Source organism: Sarcophilus harrisii, chromosome 2 (assembly GCF_902635505.1).
Source record: "Sarcophilus harrisii chromosome 2, mSarHar1.11, whole genome shotgun sequence".
Taxonomy (NCBI): Eukaryota; Metazoa; Chordata; class Mammalia; order Dasyuromorphia; family Dasyuridae; genus Sarcophilus; species Sarcophilus harrisii.
The window spans coordinates 148,600,740-148,619,785 of NC_045427.1; positions in this window are offsets into that span (position 1 = coordinate 148,600,740).

A 19,046-nucleotide genomic window follows, 5' to 3' on the forward strand; every position below is an offset into this window, starting at 1 on the left:
TTGCAATTTATAACATGTTTTCACAAATACTATTTCATTTGAATCTCACAATGATTTGTAAAACAAATGTTTCTATCCCATTTTCCAGATGAAGAAATTGTGTCAGAGTTATATTGACTTGCCCAATACCACACAGCTGGCAAATGGCAGAGCTGGTACCCACATTCAGGTCAGTTCTCTTTCTACCACACCATGTAACACTTTTTTCATTTCAATATCATAACTGTAGTTTTCATCCAAAATCTAAAGACTCAAAGAAAACTGAGTGATCATTAATCCTTGTTCTTTGCTTTAATGCCAAATTGCAGTAGCTAGAGGATAGATCAAAAAGAATATTCTAATGCTTTTGATCCTTGGATTCTGAGAGGTATCATGCACCCTGAGTAAAAAGCTAGCCTAGAAGTCAGGAAAAAATAGATTTAAATCCTGCCTTTGCCACATTACAGCTGTGTGATCTCAGGAAACTCACTTAACTTCCCAGTATTCTAAGTAATATTAAGATTATATGTTGCAAAGAAGGCATTGATTTGCTTTGATAGATGAAAGCTTCCTATACTTCCTATATTGAAGAAATCAGAGTTCTGGATTTTCTAAAAATATGGTTAGCCAAACATAGAGGCACAAGCCACCACTATCTGCTGCTATGAAGGATAAAACTGGTGAATCAGTTGAGTTCAGGAACTGCAGTGGACTCTACTGATCATGTGCACATTATAGTAGAGTATACTGGTGACCCCCTACGTGTGGAAGGTCTCCAGTCTGCCTAAGTGGGGGTGAATCAGCCCGGGTTAGAAAAATAAGTTAAAATTTCCATGCCTTCCATCCCTTACTGAGATTGAGTCACTGAGTAGTTGCTGAGTTTCCAGTCTGGGTAAGATAGGGAAACTTAGGCTCAGAAAAAAAGAGTATGGGTGAGAGATCTTTTTTATTCAAGGATTTCAATTCCCTTAAAAACAATGTTCTAATTGCTTCTGTATTACTGAAAAACACTTACACAACATAAATACAGAAATTACAGAAAGATGAAGAGAGAGCATTTGCAAGGCATCAATTACACCTCAAACTGTCTGGTTTTAGGTATAAACTTTTAAATAGCAAAAGATTCAGAGGAAGCATCAGTAAATGAAACACCAAGTCATAGATATAATGGGCAGAATCCTCATTGGCCTAAGAAAAAAAGGATGAGAGGTAAACTGGGAGTTTCAAATTTTCAATCTCTAGATCACTATAAAGAGACTCAAGTTGACAATATCTAATCACACTGCTTTAGAGACATTCTAAAATTAAAAAACAAAAAGTTTCCCCATGTAGTTTGACCCCACCTCACATGCCCTTAACATCTGTTCAGAAAATTACATCTCTTCTACCAGAACAATCTCCAAAAGAAAGTACTAAGTGGCATCCCCCACCAAAGTAGGGATTAAGCTATTTCTTCAGCATATGAACACTACCAAGGTAGAGCTGAGTAGTAAATGTGAAACAGGAAGAGGTGAGGGAGGTTAACATAAAACTGGATAATCCAGAGTGCCCAATGTGTGTTATTTCAAAACCTCTGTGGGTTTGAACTCTTCCAGGAATGTTTCATCTGAAAAGAGAATCCAAAGAGGACATCCTATCTATGTTCCCTCAGTATGTCTGGAAATGTTGCTAAAGTGCCTTTGTAAGAGCAAATTCTATTCATAAAATGGCGCTCATGGGGACTAATATATAGCTTTAGGGTTAGAGATGCTTATGGGGACAAAATGGATTCTTAATTCATTTGAGGAAAATGGTGTCAATGATCTTTAAGCTTCCTCCCCTTTCTCTGGAGGAGAGAATCCTGTGGAGGAAAGAGGATTAAAGAAGAGCTAGAAATAGGAGAAGCTTTCCTCACTCCAAGTTGGCTACTTCGAAAATACAATACTTCGCCTACTTTGGCAGGGAATGCCACTTAGGGCTTTTCTTTGGGAGATTATTCTGATAAAAGAGCTGTAATTTTTCTGAACTGATGTTGAGGACATGTGAGGTTGGGATCAAACTTTATAGGGAAACATTTTTCTTAAAATTGTAGAATGTCTCTAAAGCAATATGATTAGATATTGTCAACTTCAACCCCTAATTGTATTTTATAGATGAAGAAACTCAGGAAGTCTCATGAAATAAAATAGTTTGACCAAAGTCACATAGATAATTTGTGGAAGAGAATGGAATTCAGGTCTCCTAACCAGAAGTATCCCAGTTCTCTTTCCTTGATTTTCTTTTCAAATGTAATATGTTCAAGGGAAAATGTTAAGTAAATTCAGGTAGATCACAGATTTACAAAACTATATTCCACTCCTAGAACAACCTCATAGGCTTTGATAGAACAACTTTGACCTTATCTTAATCAGTTCTAGGCCTCCACTGAAGTTCCTGGAAATATCCAGTCATGAATTTTCCTCCTTCCAGCTTCACTTTATGGGTTAACTTCCCCTATTGGAATGTAAGCTCCTTGAAGATAGCAATTATTCTGCTTCCTTTTATTTAAATTTCTAAATTTCAACATACAGCTTAGGAAGGGCTAAATAAATGAGTTTAATTTTAATTAATAGTAATCATTAATAAATGAGTGCTTAATAAACTGTTCAACTCACAGATCATCTAATTCAATCTTCTAAATTTTACTGAATAGATACATACATAGAAGGCAGATATTTGAGATATTTTTTTAAAAAAACCTTCATATTTTATATGGGAAGTTTCAGTAATTGCCCAATACAATTTGGTAATGTGAATCACACTTCATTGAAATGAATCTTATGTTGAATCTTCCTCTCCTTGAATGTATTGCTGGGAATAAAACAAATACTACACTTCCATAGGCTATGATGATTTTTGCATACCTCACATTATAAATGGGAAAACTGAGGTAACATAAAAGTTATGAAACTCTGCAAGAAAGTATTATATGAGGCACATAACATGTTTTATGGACTTTTTCCCTTTATCAGTTTCTAATTAGAACAAATGAAGAGGAGTATTGAATGGGAGTGTAGAAGATCTATCTGGATAAAGTGTTCTTGTTATCAAATTATTGACTCAAAAAAAGTTGGGTTATTCATCAAACAGTTGGATGATTCAAATGATTACAATAGATGGATCATATTTTGACTTTCTCATTTGCACACACACATATGTACATATTTACATATTTTACATGTACATATATATCAACTATTTGAAAAAAATATAAAATAATCCAGACAGACTAGAAACAAATCTAGAATAGATTTTATATCTGTCTGAAGTGGAGCCATTTTAATAGAAAGTGGTGCTAAAGGCAGAAAAGAATCCCAAATGACTTTGCATTATTAGTGTGGTTGGCAAACAGTTGGGCTGACGATGATAACTCTATAACAGTGATGACAGTGATACCTCTATAAAAGCTATTCTCTTCCATCCCACTTCATATGGAAATACCCTAGGTGATGCCAGAGAGAATAAGGAAAGATCTTAAGAATGTCTCAAAATTTTCTTCCCCAAAGAGGGCAGTGACTTCTTACCCATCTCAGAGAGTCATAAATGAATGGGGGGTGGTGTTTCAAACAGGAGGACTCTGTTAGTGACTAAAATGTTTGCTTAGAAAGAGAGCCATGGCCACTCAAGAGACATGGAAGGAAAAAGAGGGAAACTCCCTGAACAAATAAGTTTTCGTATTATTTTCATACTTGGAACTAAACTGTATGTAAGACAAATGTCTTCTCTTTACACCCTGGCTCTCTCCTCAGTGTCCAAATCTTTTTTTTTATTTTTCATTTTTTTAATTTAAGTTGCCTTAGTTCAATTGCAAGTGAAAGTATGCCTTGATAGAGAACTCCAGATACCAGAGTCCGTTCAGTTTCAGCCCAGCCCCTTCAATGTATATATTCCATGTTATTTTTTTAGGAGCTCATACATACAATACAAATGTATATATGCTCATACATGACACTAGCTGTTCAAATAAATTTATTATTATTGAATATATCCTAAATATATTATTGTTGAGCTCTTTCATGCTTGTCCAAATCTTCTGACCCTATTTGGGTCTATTTATTTATTTATTTACAAAGCATATGCATGGATAATTTTTCCAACATTGGCCCTTGCAAAACCATTTGTTCCAAAATTGCCCCTCATTCACCCCACCCCCTCTCCTAGCTGACAGTAGTCCAATACATGTTAAGTATGTTGAAATACATATTAAATCCAATACATGTATACATATTTATGAAGTTATCTTACTGCACAAGAAAATCAGATCAAAAATGAAGGAAAAGCAAAACTGAGAAAAAACAATATGCAACAAATAACAACAGAGAGAGTCAGAATGCTATGTTGTGTTCCACACTCTGTTGTCACAGTTGTCTCTCTGGATGTAGCTGATTCTCTTCATCCCTGGACAAGTGGAACTAGTTTAAATCCTCTCCTTGTTGAAGAGATCCACGTCCAGGAAAATTGATCTCCCTATAGTCTTGTTGTTGCCATGTGCAATTAACTCCTGTTTCTGATCCTTTCATTTAAGCATCAGTTCATGTAAGGCTCTCCAGGTCTCTCTGAAATCATCCTGCTGGTCCTTTTGCTTACAGAACAATAATATTTCATAGCATTCAAATTCCATAGCTTATTCAGCCTTTTGCCAACTGATAGGCATCCACTCAGTGTCCAGTTTCTGGCCACTACAAAGAGGGCTGCCACAAACATGTTTGCATATGTGGGTCCCTTTCCCTCCTTTAAGATCTCTTTGGGATATAATCCCAGTAGAAACACAGCTAGGTCAAACTGTATGCTCAATTTAACAACTTTTTGAGTATAGTTGCAAATTGTTCTCCAGAATAGTTGGATCCATTCACAGTTTCACCAACAATGTATCAGTGTCCCAGTTTTCCCACATCCCCTCCCACAGTCAGCATTTTCTTTTCCTATCATCTTCTTTTTGGTTTTTTTTTCAGCAAAGATCCTGGAGTGGGCTTCCCTCTCCTCCTCCAAATCATTGATTTGAAACGATATCTTATTTTTTCTCATTTACAAGTAAAACGAACTTTTTATTTATATATATATGTATGGATTTATATATATATATGTATATAATATAAATATATTATATACATATATATAAATATGTTCATTTTACTTATATACATATGTATATGTATGTCTTTCCAAAAGACATGCTAAAACAATTTCTTAATAGTTTGCTTTTGTTTTACATTTTCATTTCTAGATTCTGTTGCTCCCTCTTTCTTATTCCCTTCGTCCTTTCCCGCCCCCGCCCCCTTCCCTGAGATTATAAGCAATCAGGTAGAGGTTATTCATGTGCAATCAGTAAAAAGCTTTTTATTTTAGTCAAGTTTACAAGAAAAGTCAAGTTTAAATAACATGAAAGAATGGAAAAAAAAGGGGGGGAAACAAGTATGGCTCAGTCTGAATTTAGTCTCAGTTCTCTCTCTCTGGAGTGCGCTTCATCATCAGTCTTTGGGATTGTCCTGGATCATGGAATGGCCGAGAAAGGCAGAGTCCTGCATAGTTCTTCATCAGATAAAGCTGCTGTAAATATGTCCCCAGTCTCCTGGTTGGGTTCACTTCACTTGGCATCAGGTTGTCTGTCTTTCCACCGTTTACAAAAATGATGCTTCTGGTCCTTGTTTCTAGCCCATTAATCTTCTCCAATCATCCTATAGCGTAGCTTGTGTAGTCGTTCCCCGATTGATTTGCATCCCTTTATTTCCAATTCTGAGCCACCAGAGAAAAGAGGGGCTATTCCTCGTTGTAGGCAAATTGGCCATTTTGTCCCTTTGGGGAGATGTCTTTGGAGCAGAACCTGAGCAGGGGTTTAGCTGGAGCTGAGGATATGTTCTCCTTGAAAGGTGCTCCGTGTCTAGTGGAGTTTCCCCTGGCACTTCCCAGCAGCCCCTTCCAAGGGAAGGTCTTGGTGATCTTTGTGCTCCGGGGCTGAAGAGCAGGAACCAGAGAGGCTTCCATCGTCTTCCTCACAGGGGAGCTTCTCTTTTTCTTCACATGGCTCACAGGGTGTCGGATCCAAGAGGGTCCGCAGTAGATGAGGTCTGAGCAATTGGGCAGTGAGGGAGAGTTTCTGCAGGCTTCTGGTGATCTTCAAGTCACTTCTGCAGCGGAGGACGCTTAGGCACCGGGGACAGGTGAAGCTTTCCTCGTCCTGGTCCAGACAGCCTTTGCAAAAGCAGTGACCACAAGCGACAGTCACTGGGTCCGTGAGGTAGCGCTGGCAGATGGAGCAAGTGAGCTCTGCATTGAAGCTCTCAATTAACTCTTTGACATCCATGTCTCCAGGCTTCTGATCGCTTCCTCCTCAGATCCTCTTGACAGGAAGCAGAATGCTGGCCTTTTCCCCTGAGCTCTGTCAGTAAAGGACAGAAAGACTGGATTGCCGAGGTCTTTTATATGGCTTCCTCTGGGCAGCCCCTCCCTTTCTTTCCCTAGCTGGAGGTGAGAACTCCTGGGCTGGGAGAGTGTTTCTTTTCTCTGCCCTAGAGTTGAGTTGTCACCTTGTCTTTGGTGCATAATAATGGACCTGTGATTGAGAATGGTGCTCACACCTGGGCCCTTCAAGACAGAGTGCAAGACATTTCTAATGTAATTCCATACAGATTTTGGAATTGTAGTGAAAGCTTCTCCTCAACTCTGTCTCACCACCTTGTTTGCCTGGACCTTCCCCGTGGGACACATGTACATTTTCCCCATCCTGTAAGAATTGGTGCATTTTTTTATACTTAGAAATAACAAACTGTCTGTAAGATGAATGTCTTCTCCTTACACCTTGCCTCTCTCCTCAGGGTCCAAATCTTTTCTTTTCTTTCTTTCTTTCTTTTTTTTTTTTTTTTTTTTTTAGTTTATCTTAGTTCAGTTGCAAGTGAAAGTATACCTTGATAGAGAGCTCCAGATACCAGAGTCTGTACAGTTATTGGCTTCCTCTGGGCAGCCCCTCCCTTGATTTCCCTAGCAGGAGGGGGACATGATTTCCCTACTCCTGGGCTGGGAGTGTTATCTTTATCTGCTCAGGCTGAGTTTTCACCTTGGTCCCTGGTCCCTAATAATGGGCCTGCAATTCAGAATGGTGTTAACACCTGGGCCCTACAAGACAGAGTGCAAGACATTTCTAATGTAATTCCATGCAGATTTTGGAATTGTAGTGAAAGCTTCTCCTCAACTCTGTCTCACCACCTTGTTTGCCTGGACCTTCCCCACAGGACACATGTACATTTCCCCCATCCTGTAAGAATTGGTGCATTTTTTTATACTTGGAAATAACAAACTATCTGTAAGATGAATGTCTTCTCTTTACACCTTGCCTCTCTCCTCAGTGTCCAAATCTTTTCTTTCTTTCTTTCTTTTTTTTTTTTTTTAGTTTATCTTAGTTCAGTTGCAAATGAAATTATACCTTGATAGAGAGCTCCAGATACCAGAGTCCATACAGTTATTGGCTTCCTCTGGGCAGCCCCTCCCTTGATTTCCCTAGCTGGAGGTGGACATGATTTCCCTACTCCTGGGCTAAGAGAGTGTTATCTTTCTCTGTCCTAGGGCTGAGTTCTCACCTTGGTCCCAGGTCCCTAATAAGGGACTTATAATTCAGAATGGTGTTAACACCTGGGCCCTTCAAGACAGAGTGCAAGACATTTCTAATGTAATTCCATGCAGATTTTGGAATTGTAGTGAAAGCTTCTCCTCAACTCTGTCTGACCTACTTGTTTGCCTGGACCTTCCCCGTGGGACACGTGTAGATTTTCTCCATCCTGTAAGAATTGGTGCATTTTTTTCATACTTGGAAATAACAAACTGTCTGTAAGATGAATGTCTTCTCCTTACACCCTGCCTCTCTTCTTAGTGTCCAAATCTTTTTTTTATTTTTATTTTTTTTCAGTTTAAGTTGCCTTAGTTCAATTGCAAGTGAAAGTATACCTTGATAGATAGCTCTACCAGAGTCCCTTTAGTTTCAGCCCAGCCCCTTTCAATGTATATATTCCATGGGTTTTGTTTAGGAGCTCACACATATGTATGCAGGTATGTGTGTGGTGGTGATTATGCAATACACATGCATATATGCTCATACATGATCTTAGCTGTTCATATAGATGTATTATTATTTCATATATCATATATGTATTTTTTAGCTCTTTCATGCTTGTCCGAGTCTTCTGCCCCTATTTGGGTTTCTCTTTTTATTTATTTATTTACAAATCATATGCATAGGTAATTTTTCCAACAATGACCCTTCCAAAACCTTTTGTTCCAAATTTCCCCTCCTTCCCCATACGCCTCCCTCCACCCCAGCTGGCAGGTAGTGCAATACATGTTAAATATGTTGAAGTACACGTTAAATCCCATACATATTTATAGAGTTATCTTGCTGCACAAGAAAATCAGATCAAAAAGGAAAGAAAAGAACAACTGAGAAAGAAAGCAAAATGCAACAAATAACAACAGGGGGAGTGAGATGCTATGTTGTGTTCCACACTCTGTTCTCTCAGTTTTCTCTCTGGGTTTAGCTGATTCTCTTCATCACTGAACAAGTGGGACTACTTTCAACGCGCTCATTGATGAAGAGAGCTGCATCCAGGAGAAATGATCTCCCTATAGTCTTGCTTTTCCATGCATAATGATCTCCTGGTTCTGCTCATTTCTGTCATCACCAGTTCATGTAACTGTAGGCCTTTCTGAAATCATCCTGCTGATCCTTTTTTTTTTTTTAGACAAAACAGTAATATACCAAAACAGTCTTATACCACAACTTATTCAGCTATTCCCCAACTGGTGGACATCCACTAAGTTTCCAGTCTCTTGCCATTACAAAAAGGGCTACTATGAACATTTTTGCCCATGTGGGTCCCTTTCCCTCCTTCAAGATCTCTTTGGTTTATAAGCCCATTAACAACACTGCTGGGTCAAAGTGTATGCTCAGTTTCATAACTTTTTGAGCATAGTTGCAAATTGCTCTCCAGAATAGTTGGATCCATTCAGGGTTCCCCTTCAATGTATCTGTTTACCAGTGTTTCCACATCCCCTCCAACATTCAACATTATCTTTTCCTGTGATTTTCTTTTTGGGGTTTTTCAAGAAAAATATTGGAGTGGGCTTCCCCTTCCTTCTCCAGATCATTGATTTGAAAAGATATATTAGTGTTTCTCAGTTACAAGTAACAAGAACTTCTTGTGTGTGTGTGTGTGTGTGTGTGTATACACACATATATGTATATATAAACACATATATAACACATATATGCATTTATATGTAAATTATATTATAATATATATTATTTATTTATATTATTATATATAGTATATATATAAATAAATATATATATAAATATATATACATGTAAATGCATATATGTGTTATATATGTGTTTATATATACATATATATTTATATGTGTGTATATATATATATATATATATATATATATATATTTCCCAAAGACATGGCAAAACAATTTCTTAACACTTGGCTTTTGTTTTACATTTTAATTGCTAGATTCTGTTGCTCCCTCTCTCCTCTCTCTCCCCTGCCCCCTCCCCCCCTTCCTCTCTCTCCCCTGCCCCCTCCCCCCCTCCAGATTAAAAGCAATCAGGTAGATGTTATTCACATGCAATCAGTAAAAGCTTTTTATTTTAGTCAAGTTTACAAGAAAAGTCAAGTTTAAATAACATGAAAGAATGAAAGAAAAAAGGGGAAAACTAGTATGGCTCAGTCTGTATTCAAACAATCTCAGTTCTCTCTCTGGAATACACTTCATCATCAGTCTTTGGGATTGCCCTGGATCATGGAATGGCCGAGAATGGCCGAGTCCTGCATAGTTCTTCATCAGATAAAGCTGCTGTCAATATGTCCCCAGTTCTCCTGGTTGGGTTCACTTCACTTGGCATCAGGTTGTCTCCGTCTTTCCACCGTTTACGAAAATGATCCTTCTGGTCCTTGTTTCTAGCCCATTAATCTTCCGCAATCATCCTATAGAGTAGCTTGTGTAGTCGTTCCCCGATTGATTTGCATCCCTTTATTTCCAGTTCTGAGCCACCAGAGAAAAGAGGGGCTGTTCTCTTTGTAGGCAAATTGGCCATTGTCCCTTTGGGGAGATGTCTTTGGAGCAGAACCTGAGCAGGGGTTTAGCTGGAGCTGAGGATATGTTCTCCTTGAAAGGTGCTCCGTGTCTAGTGGAGTTTCCCCTGGCACTTCCCAGCAGCCCCTTCCAAGGGAAGGTCTTGGTGATCTTTGTGCTCCGGGGCTGATGGGCAGGAAGCAGAGAGGCTTCCGTCGTCTTCCTCACAGGGGAGCTTCTCTTTTTCCTCACATGACTCACAGGGTGTCGGGTCCAAGAGGGTCCGCAGTAGATGAGGTCTGAGCAATTGGGCAGTGAGGGAGAGTTTCTGCAGGCTTCTGGTGATCTTCAAGTCACTTCTGCAGCGGAGGACGCTTAGGCACCGGGGGCAGGTGAAGCTTTCCTCGTCCTGGTCCAGACAGCCTTTGCAAAAGCAATGACCGCAAGCAACAGTCACTGGGTCCGTGAGGTAGCGCTGGCAGATGGAGCAAGTGAGCTCTGCATTGAAGCTCTCAATTAACTCTTTGACATCCATGTCTCCAGGCTTCTGATCGCTTCCTCCTCAGATCCTCTTGACAGGAAGCAGAATGCTGGCCTTTTCCCCTGAGCTCTGTCAGTAAAGGACAAAAAGACTGGATTGCTAGGTCTTTTATATGGCTTCCTCTGGGCAGCCCCTCCCTTTCTTTCCCTAGCTGGAGGTGAGAACTCCAGGGCTGGGAGAGTGTTTCCTTTCTTTGCCCTAGGGCTGAGTTGTCACCTTTGTCCCTGGGTCCCTAATAATAGGCCTGTGATTGAGAATGGTGTTAACACCTGGGCCCTTCAAGACTGAGTGCAAGACATTTCTGATGTAATTCCATGCAGATTTTGGAATTGTAGTGAAAGCTCCTGGGCCCTTCAAGACTGAGTGCAAGACATTTCTGATGTAATTCCATGCACACGTGTAGATTTTCCCCATCCTATAAGAATTGGTGCATTTTTTCATACTTGGAAATAAGAAACTGTCTGTAGGATGAATGTCTTCTCCTTACAGCCTGCCTCTCTCCTCAGTGTCCAACTCTATTTTTTATTTTTTTAGTTTAGGTTGTCTTAGTTCAATTGTAAGTGAAAGTATACCTTGAAAGAGAGCTCCAGATACCAGAGTCCCTACAGTTTTAGCACGAGCCCCTTCAATGTATATATTCCATGTTTCTTCTTTTAGGAGCTCACACATATTTATTTAGGTATGTGTGTGGTGGTGATTATACAATACAAATGCATATATGCTCATGCATGACCCTAGATGTTCATTAAATTTTATTATTATTTAATATATCCTAAATGTATTGTTGTTGAGCTCTTTCATGCTTGTCCAAATCTTCTGACCCTATTTGGGTCTATTTATTTATTTATTTACAAAGCATGTGCATGGATAATTTTTCCAACATTGGCCCTTGCAAAACCATTTGTTCCAAAATTCCCCCTCATTCACCTCACCCTCTCCCCTAGCTGACACTAGTCCAATACATCTTAAGAATGTTAAAATACATGTTAAATCCAATACATGTATACATATTTATGAAGTTATCTTACTGCACAAGAAAATCAGATCAAAAATGAAGGAAAAGCAAAACTGAGAAAAAACAATATGCAACAAATAACAACAGAGAGAGTCAGAATGCTATGTTGTGTTCCACACTCGATTGTCACAGTTTTCTCTCTGGGTGTAGCTGATTCTCTTCATGCCTGGACAAGTGGGACTAGTTTAAATCCTCTCCTTGTTGAAGAGATCCACGTCCAGGAAAATTGTTCTCCCTATAGTCTTGTTGTTGCCATGTGCAATTATCTCCTGTTTCTGATCCTTTCACTTAAGCATCAGTTCATGTAAGGCTCTCCAGGTCTCTCTGAAATCATCCTGCTGGTCCTTTTGCTTACAGAACAATAATATTCCATAGCATTCAAATTCCATAGCTTATTCAGCCTTTTGCCAACTGATAGGCATCCACTCAGTGTCCAGTTTCTGGCCACTAAAAAGAGGGTTACCACAAACATGTTTGCACATGTGGGTCCCTTTCCCTCCTTTAAGATCTCTTTGGGATCTAATCCCAGTAGCAACACAGCTGTGTCAAAGTGTATGCTCAATTTGATAACCTTTTGAGCGTAGTTGCAAATTGTTCTCCAAAATACTTGGCTCCATTCACAGTTTCATCAACAATGTATCAGTGTCCCAGTTTTCCCACACCCCTCCCACATTCAGAATTATCTTTTCCTATCATGTTCTTTTTGTTTTGTTTTTTTTTTTCAGCAAAGATCCTGGAGTGGGCTTCCCTCTCCTCCTCTAGATCATTGATTTGATGGGATTTCTTATTTTTTCTCATTTACAAGTAAAACGAACTTCATATATGTGTGTGTATACACATATATATAATTTTTCCAAAAGACATGCTAAAACAATTTCTTAATAGTTTGCTTTTGTTTTACATTTTCATTTCTAGATTCTGTTGCTCCCTCTTTCTTATTCCCTTCTTCCTTTCCCATCGCCCCCCTTCCCTGAGATTATAAGCAATCAGGTAGAGGTTATTCATGTGCAATCAGTAAAAGCTTTTTATTGCAATCATTTTGTACAAGAAGACTCAAGTTTAAATAACATGAAAGAATGAAAGAAAAAAGGGGAAAACTACTATGGCTCAGTCTGTATTCAAACAGTCTCAGTTTTCTCTGGAGTACGCTTCATCATCAGTCTTTGGGATTGCCCTGGATCATGGAATGGCCGAGAATGGCAGAGTCCTGCATAGTTCTTCATCAGACAAAGCTGCTGTCAATATGTCCCCAGTTCTCCTGGTTGGGATCACTTCACTTGGTATCAGGTTGTTTCCACCTTTTGCAAAAATGATTCTTCTGGTCCTTGTTTCTAGCCCAATAATCTTCCGCAATCATCCTATAGCATAGCTTGTGTAGTCGTTCCCCGATTGATTTGCATCCCTTTATTTCCAGTTCTGAGCCACCAGAGAAAAGTGGAGCTATTATTTTGTAGGCAAATTGGCCATTTTGTCCCTTTTGGGAGATGTCTTTGGACCAGAACCTGAGCAGGGGTTTAGCTGGAGCTGAGGATATGTTCTCCTTGAAAGGTGCTCCGTGTCTAGTGGAATTTCCCCTGGCACTTCTCAGCAGCCCCTTCCAAGGGAAGGTCTTGGTGATCTTTGTGCTCCGGGGCTGATGGGCAGGAAGCAGAGAGGCTTCCGTCGTCTTCTTCACAGGGGAGCTTCTCTTTTTCTTCACATGGCTCACAGGGTGTCGGATCCAAGAGGGTCCGCAGTAGATGAGGTCTGAGCAATTGGGCAGTGAGGGAGAGTTTCTGCAGGCTTCTGGTGATCTTCAAGTCACTTCTGCAGCGGAGGACGCTTAGGCACCGGGGGCAGGTGAAGCTTTCCTCGTCCTGGTCCAGACAGCCTTTGCAAAAGCAATGACCGCAAGCGACAGTCACTGGGTCCGTGAGGTAGCGCTGGCAGATGGAGCAAGTGAGCTCTGCATTGAAGCTCTCAATTAACTCTTTGACATCCATGTCTCCAGGCTTCTGATCGCTTCCTCCTCAGATCCTCTTGACAGGAAGCAGAATTCTGGCCTTTTCCCCTGAGCTCTGTCAGTAAAGGACAGAAAGACTGGATTGCCCAGGTCTTTTATATGGCTTCCTCTGGGCAGCCCCTCCCTTTCTTTCCCTAGCTGGAGGTGAGAACTCCAGGGCTGGGAGAGTGTTTCCTTTCTTTGCTCTAGGGCTGAGTTGTCACCTTTGTCCCTGGGTCCCTAATAATAGGCCTGTGATTGAGAATGGTGTTAACACCTGGGCCCTTCAAGACTGAGTGCAAGACATTTCTGATGTAATTCCATGCAGATTTTGGAATTGTAGTGAAAGCTTCTCCTTAACTCTGTCTCACCACCTTGTTTGCCTCAGTTTTCCCCATGGGACACGTGTAGATTTTGGTGCATTTTTTCATACTTGGAAATAAGAAACTGTCTGTAGGATGAATGTCTTCTCCTTACAGCCTGCCTCTCTCCTCAGTGCCCAACTCTATTTTTTATTTTTTTAGTTTAGGTTGTCTTAGTCTTTCCTTTCTCTGCCCTAGGGCTGAGTTCACATGTAGGTGCCTATTAGTGGGCCTCAGTTTACAAGGGTGTTCCCAACTGGGCTTGTCAGGCCCGATTTGTTTGACCTCTCTGTTCAAAACAAAACTACCTTTCATTTTTTTCTTTTCAAACATTCTCCCCAGAATAGTCATTTTTGGTCTTTTCCCCATGTAGTTCTGTCAGTAATGTAAAGTAATGCTAATTTTTTTCTGATATCCTTTATCTTTTCTCTTTTGCTTAGTTCTCATCTTTACTTCAATTTTAAAAGTGATAATTTTTGCATTTTGATATCCCTTATTGGGTATACTTTTTCCTGGACAATTCTTTTTGGTTTGTCTCTTCTTTTGATCATTCCAAATAGTTGACAATCAAGAAATTTTTTTTGTTCAGTTCAGCCTCTCCTGATAACGCTTCTTTCAAACTCAGTTACTGTTACCTTAATTTCACTTTTTAATTTTATTTGCTCCTTATCATTGCTTACATGATGTTGTGCCTTTGCTTCCCAATGTGCCTTATATACATAATTTCATTTGATTTTCAGTATATCTTTTTTTTTGAGATAGAAAAATTAGTTCATACATCTTTGATCTTCGAAAACCTTTAGAGGCCATCTAATATAATCTATATTTGCTTGGTGAGATTTTTTTCTGCTCCACTCCAGATAAGTGGTCACCCTGTATCTACTTGTCAACTGATGTGTAATTTTGCCCCCAAACACCTCATTATGACATTTCTAAACTTTTCTAAACTAAATGTTTTTCTGTAGTTCTCATCTATTATTTCTTATTTTTCTTGTATCAGACAAGAATATTTATATCTTTAAATATTTGAAGCGTATTTATCTTGTGCTACATCCTCCTCCCCCATCAGTCTTTTCAAGTATCTAAAACCTTTCAGTTCTTTTAAATATTTTTCGCATTGATTAATTTTAAGGTCTTTTATCACCCTGATAACTTTCTTCTGGATAATTTTGATCTTTTCTGATTCCTTGCATGTGGTATCTAGGTTTGTCCTAATGAGGGCTAAGAGCAGAATGACTATCATCTCATCTCTCTTTTCTGATCTTTATACTTTTTGTTATACTTTTTATTAGTGCTCATAGAGATTGCCTTCTCCATTGTGGTTTCATATGCTCTATTGGTCTTTGTATTTTATCTCTGTCTTTTTTATAGATCTTTTATAGAGTCTAGCAGGATTGATTACACCTATTTATCGATGAATATTTTATAGACTGTCTAGGATAAGATAGAAAGGTAATATTAAATAATAATCATGCAACAGAATTCTATTTGTGTAAAGAAATACACCCCAATGTGACTAATACCTTTTGTGGATTATGTCTCAGATACAGGCTAAAGACATCAGAAGGTAAACCTAACTTTAGTTTCTTTATCCCCCATCCATAAAATATAAATACACCAAATTGTAGAAAAAAAAAACCAACTTCCTAGAACTCAAAGAAGGAAAAGTTTCTCTCAAGAAGGCTAGCTTTTTTCTGACCTGCTGGTTTGACAGGTTTCCTTTGGTGTGCAGATCCTATCAAGTTCTTCAAACTCTCTTGATGGAGGGCTTGTTGACAGAAAGGTGTTGAGGGATAACATTTTTGTTGGAGAAGTCACCAAGGGGTGAAAGAGATCTCAACCAGAGGCAGAGTTTCTGTGGGATAAACAGTCACACGCCTTTATTTGAACATTGCCATGGAGAGGACAGGGCAGGGTAACCGAATGCACAGCATTCAGATGTCTGAAGAGAACAGAACTTAATCACACCGAGCATGAATAAGATGTTAAAATATTTTGGATAAGCTCAAATAATATTTCTCCTTGCAAAGTGAATATATTTAGGTAAGCTAGCAATGTGCTTACAGTATAAAAACCACTAGATTTGGATAATCAGAGGTAGTGGGTTCAAATCAGTTCTCATATTTGCAATATTGTGTGAGACTAGGTAAGTGATGTTTCTACTATGGGCCTCTATTCACCTTGCTATTTACTAATTATATAAAAAGAACTTGATAATTGCTTGTTGCTTCCCCTTGTCTAATTTACTAAATGAAGGGCATAGACTCTGGTTGCTAAAGTTTCTTCCAGCTCAAATATTCTAAAGTATAATGCTATGTCTCATGTATAGAAAGAAATCATCTTAAAATCAATCTAATAGTAAGAGCAGTCCCCTTGAATGTCATATATAAATGTAAATAAATAAATACACACAATGGGTCAATAGAGTTTCATCATTGATTTATTTTGGGTATTTAACTGCTACATAGCTGCTGTGTCTCTGTTGGTAGCTAGGTATAACTGAACAATAAACTACAAGGCTGAAATAAGGAGTGTTTTCCTAGCCTTTCTCAATCCCTGATTTTTAAAAACTTTCCTTGCTTTAAATCACTTTGTTTTCCACTTTTATTTTCTCTTCTTTTATCTCCACTTTTTTATTTACAATATCATTGAATAATAGGCAAAAAAACTCTGTCTTTCCATTCACCCAGTGTCTAAGTTGTATAGGCTAGAAGGAATGAACTCCCATCTTTCCTTACTTTGAAAAGTGTATAAGTTCTGCTCTTGTAGTTCATAGAGTTGTCTTTGAGCAAGAATTGGGAAGGAGGCAAAGTTGGACACGAATGTCTATAAGCCTCTTATCATTTATCCTTTCCCTCCATCCTCTAGATGCCTATCTTAAAGTCAGGAATGAAAGGCATCTATAATCTTGCTAAATCTCACAGTTTAATGAATTGCCCCTTCTGGGAGTACTTATATTTTAAAAGATGAATAAAGAGAGAAGCTATTATGTAATGTCTTGTATATTGTAAACTGAGTATAGAAAAATTTGTTGAATTCAAAGAAATGAATCACTAGTTGTAAAATTTTAGACATGAATGGGAAGAGTAGAAAGATTTTTAGGGGAAAAGGTGGCTTTTTTCTCAAATAGTGCTAAGAGTAAACCTATTCTTCCTCTATACAGAATTAGCTTAAAGGCATGTGTTCAAAGTATGTTAGAAGCCTATTGAAATGACATCATGATAGAATCTAAATAGCCAGAAAGCCTTGTAGCATCTTGTAAAAAGCTGAAAAACACAAAAATTGGGGCTCAAGAAAACTTGGATAGTACTTTGTTATCGGACTTAATGCTTCTGCCATATATTTCATTCTGGTCTTGGCATTCAAGGCTTTTTGAATAATGGGGTCTTCAGCATTGCAATAACATTTCCATAGATCTCATCATCTCAACTCTTTCCCTCACCCTTCTTTGCTCCAGCAGATTCTTCATACAAATTCCAGACTAATCTTTCTTATGAATAGATCTTGTCATGTCACTCTACAGGTTAAAAAGAAAAAAAGAAAACTTTTTTTTCTGTTCTGCTCTTGCCTGCCAAGTAAAGTTCAAACATCACTGCCTAACATTCAAAGTCCTTCACCACCTGGTACTACCCAAGCTGTCCATTTTATCTTGATATTCACCTTTGCATAGGATATACTTCTGCTAAACTAAAATGTTCTCTCTTTCTTCTCCCACACCTTTGCTTAGGATTTTCTTTATGGCTGGAGTATTCTATTACTTCTGTTGAATCCCTACACATTCCTGAAAACCAGTTCAAAGGCTACCTCCTACTTAATTTAAATCTTTTAAAATTTCTTTGCCACGAATATCTCTGCCCCCAACTCCATCTCATAAAATACTTTTGAATATATTTTTCTGTTATCTTTATTTTGTGCTATTAGATATTATATCTCTGCTAAGGATGTTATCCCTGCCAAACTATAGATGAGCTTTTGTTTAATCTTTCTTTCTCTCTAAGTACCTATCACAGTGCTAAGCACATAACAGAATCATAAGGAATGTGTGCTGAACCTGAGTTAACTGAACCAAATTCTCATTATGGATAAAGCAGTGGGCTTTCAGGCAGTTTGATTTTTAGCCGCTAACATTTCCCGACTTCAAACAATTCTATGAGGTTCAGAAATGGAAATTCAGAAAATGGATTATAATCTCAAGAAATGTTTAAAGTCCCAATTCTGTGAGAAGTTCTGGTAATCCAATCTGATGAAGTTTGTTTTTTGTCTTTGTTTAAATTTATGGCTATATTTAGTTATTCTCTGGCTTCTTTATACTTGAGGCAAAATTTGGGTGAACTAAAACATTTATAAATAAGTGAGAAAATATGTATAATGTCTGTTGATTGACAATCACTGGGAGAAGTTGGGCAAATAGAAAGGAGACCTTTTTGGGGGGAGGGGGAAGACTTTCCTCAGCACTACTCAGTGAGCACAACTTATGGATTCAGTTAGAGACTTCTGCTCTGAGATTCCTATAAGGCTAATAACTCTCATGATTTCTCTTTCCTGTGACTCAGTCCTACTATTTCTTTCTCCTTTTTCCTTTTGTTCCTATATTATTATATATTGCTGGCTCAGCTTGCACTGGGGAGGGTTAAGAAATTACTACTACTGCATTTCAGCTACTGAAATACTACTTCTCAGTTCATCTTCTTCCAAGACTCTTTTTTTTCACTTAACATTATTTTTTTCTTCTCTTTTAGATTGCCCTTCACTTCTCTGTATTCACAATCCTATCTATTATTCTCTCTTTTGTTTCTTTGGTGAGGCTTGCCAATTTCTACAGATTCCAATTTTTCTATATTACTCATTATTTCTATTGTACAGATTAAATTTTTCTCTTAGAATCCTCATTTTTCTTTTGATTCATGCAAAAAGATCAAGTTGTAATTCCACATGTTCTTTGCTTAGAAAGTGTTGTATCACTTTTCTTTGTTTTGCAGTATTTGTTCATAGATGTCTAAACTTGTTTACTAGATCTGAAGGCCATATTTCCTTTTATTATCACTATTTTTCCTTTTGATTTATTGTTTTCAAAATCTTTGA